This window comes from Lolium rigidum, chromosome 7 (assembly GCF_022539505.1).
Source record: "Lolium rigidum isolate FL_2022 chromosome 7, APGP_CSIRO_Lrig_0.1, whole genome shotgun sequence".
In the NCBI taxonomy this organism is placed as follows: domain Eukaryota; kingdom Viridiplantae; phylum Streptophyta; class Magnoliopsida; order Poales; family Poaceae; genus Lolium; species Lolium rigidum.
The window spans coordinates 172,377,629-172,385,132 of record NC_061514.1 but is presented as its reverse complement, the minus strand read 5'-3'; positions in this window follow the sequence as shown (position 1 = coordinate 172,385,132).

The window sequence follows — 7,504 nt, the reverse complement described above, 5'->3', positions numbered from 1 at the left end:
CTGCCAATAGGCAGTCGAAAGACCCCAGGTACGCCCGAGACCCTAGGGCTTCTCACGCTCGTGGTGCCGCAGGCAACGCCAGGGATACGGCCGAATCCGCCTCCCCAGCACTGTTGACTGCCAAAACCCACCGGCGGGCAGCGGCCTTGTCAACACTGTAGAGCCGGGGGGAGCCTAGAGCTGCGGCTGGCTGAGACCCCTCCGAGCGACGGCCCGCAATGCTCTTCTGGTCACACGCGGCGTTGCGAAGTGCAAGGGCGTGCCACCTGACCTATACCTGGTCGGGAAGGTGATGAGATTGCCTCGCTTAGTTTCTGCGGGGCATACATGTAAACGTTAAATACGAGCCTCGATCGGCTCTCGGGTTATCCTGTGAATCGGCTCAAAGAGCCGATCCACCCATGATCCGTACGGGGTGTACGAATACTTGGTGGTCCTGCTTGATCAAGATGAAGCTAATGAGATCTACGACGATTTAGGGTTTTCACCACATAATCGGATCATCCTACTCCGGGTTGGGCCGGATGGCCACGCACGGTGCTCGTAAGCCGATCCTAAACAAGGCCAAAAAACCAACATGAAGTTGATCCTAGGAACATCCCGTTTAGGACTTGCGAACGCCACCCTACGTGCCACAGGATCCTCCCCCCTTTGTAAGGCCAAACTATTGCGAGATATTAAACTAATCCTTGTAGAACAAGGAGCAATCGTAACGGATCAGATCTACTAAATAATGATCAAGCGGGGTGCCGCCCCCACACCTGAGATAGGCGTGAGGACGGCTAGATATGCAAGGGTTGCACTACGTAAGCATGCTTAAACGAAGAACAATGCTAACCCTAACACATCTAATGATAACTACGTTGCTCGCCATCAAAAGCGCTTCGGTACGAGCAACGCATGAACAACGTGGGGCTTGTGCTGCCTAGATCGCAAGATGCGATCTAGGCGACATGTCGCTTACCCGATAGAAACCCTCGAGATGAAGGAGTTGGCGATGCGCCGAGATTGGTTTGTTTTTGGGGTTGAACGTGAGTTGTTGTTTATTCCATAAACCCTAGGTACATATTTATAGTCCAGCGGACTTTCTAATGTGGGCGTGCACTAAACCGTGCACGAGATAAAATCTAACTTCTAAACCGATATACAATCTATTATATTAAGATACACGGGCTAACATAGCCCAAATTCTCCGTGCGAGGCCGCTTCATAGTTCTTCCATATGTAATCTCCCAAGCCCATCTTGATCGCGGCCCACCTCCTGATTTAGCCAAAATCTGGTGATAACACATGCCCCCCTGGTTTTGGTAATGATAATTTCAAAACCACTATGTTTTTTTTTTCCTCAGAGGGGTCGTGTCACGGCAGAGCGGAACTGTCGCAGCACGCCTCATCATGACGATTTGCCTTCCCAACTTCCCTGCACGATTTGACAGTTTTGGCACCATGTCCTCGAGAACTGCTCGGAAATTAAAAACCCCCACCTCCTTTTATTTAGCCGCAACGAACAGTTCTCTTCTTTACCCCTTCCGCAGTAGCGCTCCAAAAAACCCTCCCCTGCAACCATGTCTTCTTCCTCTTCCTCTTCTTCTTCGTCGGATCCTTCCCACGTGTCTTCTCCCATCCGAGAGTCGACGCCCTCGTGGGGTACACAAGCGGCGTACGACATCCTTGCCCCGACAAAGTGGGACAAAGAGGACCATGACTCCTCCGTCTGGTCCGAGGATGACAAATCCCAAACCGACGGGGAGAGCGACCTCCGCTTCCTTGCTGACGAGGAAGTAGTGGAGGAGAGCGAAGACGACCGCCTCTCCTGGGCGGACTTCACCACCTCCGAGGAGGTGAAGGAAGAGGGAGAGGAGGAGGAGGATGAAGACAGCTCCTCCGACGAGCCGCCGGCCAAACGCCGCCACCTCTGGCCCGGGAATTTCAGCGACGTCGACAGTGACGACGACGCCGACGAAGAGGACGAAGACGACGAGGGTCCTATCGGCGGTCGCTGGAGCAGTGACGACGAGCCGGCGGGGAGCAGCACCGGCGGTGGCGACGATGACGACGACGAGGGCAGCAGCGGCCCCTAGATAGGGTCTTAGCATAGGGCCAGCAGTAGCGGACGGGGCAATGTATCCCCCTGGTCTTTCCTTTTGAGAGCAATCAGCTCTTCTCTGTAAGAAATCCGGCTCATCAATGAAGAAATTCCCCAACTCGATTTTGCCGATTCCCTTTATGATAATTTAGCCGATTGTCTTCCCTCCCGATTCTCGCCGATTGCCACACTAGACCATGCCCAACAAGCCGATGGCATCGCATCGGTCTCCCACACTAGATTTCGAGATAGATCCACCCAGACCCAAACTCCTTGCCACACAAGGCCAAGCCTTATTCGCGCGAATCCACAGATCTTATTCAAGATGACATGTTTGGACCTAGCGGCAAAACTCCTGAAATAATGTCAGGTCTCCTCTTCCTTATTCTCTCCGAATTCTGCTCGTTCAGCTCCGACAGCTTCCCTCTACAATAAACACCGTCTTTTGAACGAGCCGACATGAAGAGTGGGCCCACTTTGACAGAGTTGGTTAGGCCTCGAGGGCGAGCTGCCCCCCGAGCCTCAGCCAAGGCGAGGGTAAAGGATGGATTACCACCATTGAGATTTCGGGGCGGGCTCACCCTTGTCCAAGAGAGCTATCCCGCAGGGCCACCAGCCGATCACCTCCCTTCCGTTGAGGGTCCATACAGCCGCTCCATCAGGCTATGATAGTTTTGCACCATAAGCACCATTCTCTAGGTCACTTGTGGTGCCGAGTTCAGCCGATCCCAACGAAATCGGCTCTGCCCCCCGGGCCTCCAAGGTGAGAATAGCAGCGAGCTGATCACGTCAATCATCCTTGATTTCCGACTCGCAACGCCGTATCAACCGATTCAGAACAAATCGGCTCTTCAGGGTGAGGGAATTTCAGGGCGAGCCGCCCTCCCCCGAGCTTCTTTAGTCCAAACCTTGCGCCTTGCTGATCAGATCAGCTCATCATCTTCGGCAGGCTGAAGCAACTTCCGGCGAGAACGTCTTCGTGTTTCTGACGCCCTCCAGACTCTTGGAGGGAACTACCCCCTCTGCTCTTAAGTCGATGCCTGCTGCATCGGCTATGCCTGAAATTTTTCGAAATTTTTAAATTTTTATTTTTTCCGGCCAACCTGTACATCGGCCCCCATATTCCACTACCCATCAACAAAAGATGAGATGCTTCTGTTGCATATCCTCGCATTTTCATATACCTGGGTGCCCCCCCGAGCCGATTCTGTCAAGAAAATTGATGGTATCGGCTCTGTTGGATAACATGTTGAACCCAGATAGAAAGGTAGGTGAGGATAATTTTGGCCGATTGCTGGAATCGGCCTCCACGTTGCTTGTTCGTTGAAGGTTTTGTAAGTTCCCTTCGTAAATTTTTGGGGCCGATCACAAGGATCAGCCTCTCCTGGTTTGCCCATTGGTTTGATCTTGCTACTTGGTCGAGCTGGATGAAACCAACCCAACCTCCGACTTGATGCGCCTGCTGTCGTCCACCTTGTGTGCTCCGTAGAGTCGTGGAGCGCTACGCTCTGTTGGCAAGACGAGTACCATGTTTGTGCCAGCCGATGTCTCATCATCGGCTTTCCTCTGTTTAGGGCGCCACTCCATTTTCCGTGGACGACCCTCTTCATCCAGGGTTCGCTGAACCTTTGCAGCCAGATCGGGCCGTGCCTTTCTTAGCGTATGCGGGTACAACCTTTCGGCTTCCTCCGGGCCGCGCAATCGCTGAACCCTGCGCTTCGGGAACGGCTGAGTCCGTCGGGGCACCACCTTGGCCGGTGGTACTGTCTTCTTCCACTTCTCCCTCGTCTTCCGAATCTTCAAGATCTGCCCAACGAGGTGACTCAGCGCGTTTGCTTTGTGGTGGGAGAGGCCCTAAGCGCTCGAACACGGACACGTTGGCTGCCTCCTTCTCTTTCGATTGCATTACGGGCAATTGCCGATTGTGGGCAATCGGCTCATTCCTGAATCCCGGCGAGTGTCCGAAGAAGGGGCAGTCCCAATGCCTGGCGTTGTCGTCTTGCTCCCTTGATGCTTCCGCGGCACAACGCTCGTGCTCCTCCTCATCGTGATCCTGCCGACGATATCTTCTGGCTTCTCTAGCCAAACGATCTTCTCTATCACCGTAATTGGGTCGCCGGCGTTGACCATACTGACTAACATATTTGTTGAGGAGGTGATCGAGAGAGGGTCGCTGATATCTTATATTCTTCACCTCTCCCTCGCGTGACATAGCGCTTGCCATCATGACGGAGCCGATCGCGTGGAGCGGCCTCATCCGTATCCTTGCTTGTGAGAGCAGCTGCCCTCATCTCCATCTTTGCCGAGTGGTTTCCGAGGCCCTACCATGTTGATGTTGAACGAGGGACCTGGTCGGCAACCTTCGGGGTAGGTGATTTCTACCATGTTAACGGCGGGGAAGGGTTGGGTGTCGACCTTCATGGCGTACTTGGTTGAAAATTAGCCGCCCCTTCTCTATCGCCGCTTGGATGTGCTGACGCCACACCGGCGGTCGTTGGTGGCATGGGAAAGCGAGTTGTGGAATTTGCGGTACGGCTTTCCGTTTAGCTCTTTCGCCGTGGGGAACTTGAGACCTTCGGGAATCGTCAAGCTGTTTCTCCTTGAGCGAGGAGGTCGAAGATTTGTTCAGTCTTGGTCACGTCAAAATCAAATCCCACAGGCGGCCACCGGTGGCTTTACCCATTTGCGGGCCACGGGGTTCCTCACTGAGTCCACTCAGCCCTCGCTATCTCTTGGCCTCCCGCGGGCACTTCATCCTCCTCCGTATCGACCATGACTACTGCACGTTTGAACTTGTCTTGGTACAGGTCGGGGTGGCGCTGTTCATATGCGATGGTTCCTGAACCATGTGCGCCGGCGAGGGATAATACTGCTTGGGAGGCCATGTCCTTGAGCTGTGTTGCAAGGCACTGCTACTGCCAACTCGGCTGCTTCCTTTTCGGTCATACGAACCGAATAACATCGGTTCCTAAGATTCCTGAAGCGCTGGATGTATTCTGTCACCGTTTCCCCGCGCTTCGACGTAGTTGTGCTAGATCGGCAATGCCGGACTCGGAAGCTTACGAATGGTATTGCATATGGAGCTTGTTCTTCCAATTGCTTCCAAGACTGGATGGAGTTCGCTGGTAGAGAGGTGTACCATCCAAAAGCCGATCCCGTGAGGGACTGTGAAAAGAGCCTCACGCGTAGCTGATCCGACACCGAAGCCGGTCCTAGTTGAGCCAAATATCGGCTGACGTGCTCGATGGAGCTGGAGCCATCCGATCCACTCGAATTTGGAGAAGTCGGGGAGCCGATATTTTGGTGGCAGCGGGATCATCTCGTAATCGTCGGGGTACGGCTTGGAATAGCCGACCGCCCTTCTTTTCGGCATCATGCCGAGCTGGTCTCTCGGTATGGTGCGATCTGATCCGCTGTGCTGGCCGTAGGAGTTGCACTGCGAAGATTCGCCGGGGTGGCGTACTTGGCCTGCCACGTTTGCTTTTCCAGCTACGAGCCAGTTGCGGGAGCTGGGCTCGGGAGTTTCGTCGGTGTGGCGTATTTAGTTAGCCACGTCCGCTCTGTCGCCGACGTTCCTCCTGTCTTCGCCGGAGCCCCGATGTTGTGGCCTGGTTTGTGAGTGCCCGGTCACCACAATCCGGCACATACAAGCACGCGTACCCATGAGGGATCTCCTTAGGCGCCTCCATTAAGAGCCGGTAGTCACCGGGGTCGCCACCAATTCCGTAGACGAGGAATGCCGGTGTAGTCGGCACTTCAGCAGGTGCTGCCAACGCAAACGGCAGCGGTGGACGGGACTGGAAAGGCAACTCTCCTTGATGAGTCCCGAGAGCTGGTCCTGACGGCGAGTGCTGGTGGCTCATGATCTCCTGGATCACGCGCGAGCGACACGCTCCAGACACGTTGACCAAGTTCTCGAGTGGCGGTGTAGCGAGTGAGCCACCGGGTAGTTGATCTCCTGCCGCGGACCCACTGGTGCGTTCCTCCGACGGGGAAGAAAGGTCTACCCCATCGAGTGCACCTTCGGTGAGAACCCCTTCCATCCGATGCCACCGGAACGGGTTCTGCGAAAAGAGCCGATGAGGTCGGCTTCGAGGGTAGCCTTGATCTCGTTGTATTGCTTCTTGAGGTCATCGAGCGGATCCTCGTAGGTGAGCGGCGTGCCGTCCGCCATCTCGGATGTAGATGGCGATGTGGTTGATGTAGACGATTGTCCCACCGGGCGTGCCGAGAATGTGTTGGCTGCCAAAACCCACCGGCGGGCAGCGGCCTTGTCAACACTCTGTAGAGCCGGGGAGCCTAGAGCTGCGGCTGGGCTGAGACCCCTCCGAGCGACGGCCCGCAATGCTCTTCGGTCACACGCGGCGTTGCGAAGTGCAAGGGCGTGCCACCTGACCTATACCTGGTCGGGGAAGGTGATGAGATTGCCTCGCTTAGTTTCTGCGGGGCATACATGTAAACGTTAAATACGAGCCTCGATCGGCTCTCGAGGTTATCCTGTGAATCGGCTCAAAGAGCCGATCCACCCATGATCCGTACGGGGTGTACGAATACTTGGTGGTCCTGCTTGATCAAGATGAAGCTAATGAGATCTACGACGATTTAGGGTTTTCACCACATAATCGGATCATCCTACTCCGAGGTTGGGCCGGATGGCCACGCACGGTGCTCGTAAGCCGATCCTAAACAAGGCCAAAAAACCAACATGAAGTTGATCCTAGGAACATCCCGTTTAGGACTTGCGAACGCCACCCTACGTGCCACAGGATCCTCCCCCCTTTGTAAGGCCAAACTATTGCGAGATATTAAACTAATCCTTGTAGAACAAGGAGCAATCGTAACGGATCAGATCTACTAAATAATGATCAAGCGGGGTGCCGCCCCCACACCTGAGATAGGCGTGAGGACGGCTAGATATGCAAGGGTTGCACTACGTAAGCATGCTTAAACGAAGAACAATGCTAACCCTAACACATCTAATGATAACTACGTTGCTCGCCATCAAAAGCGCTTCGGTACGAGCAACGCATGAACAACGTGGGGCTTGTGCTGCCTAGATCGCAAGATGCGATCTAGGCAGCATGTCGCTTACCGATAGAAACCCTCGAGATGAAGGAGTTGGCGATGCGCCGAGATTGGTTTGTTTTTGGGGTTGAACGTGAGTTGTTGTTTATTCCATAAACCCTAGGTACATATTTATAGTCCAGCGGACTTTCTAATGTGGGCGTGCACTAAACCGTGCACGAGATAAAATCTAACTTCTAAACCGATATACAATCTATTATATTAAGATACACGGGCTAACATAGCCCAAATTCTCCGTGCGAGGCCGCTTCATAGTTCTTCCATATGTAATCTCCCAAGCCCATCTTGATCGCGGCCCACCTCCTGATTTAGCCAAAATACTGGTGATAACAA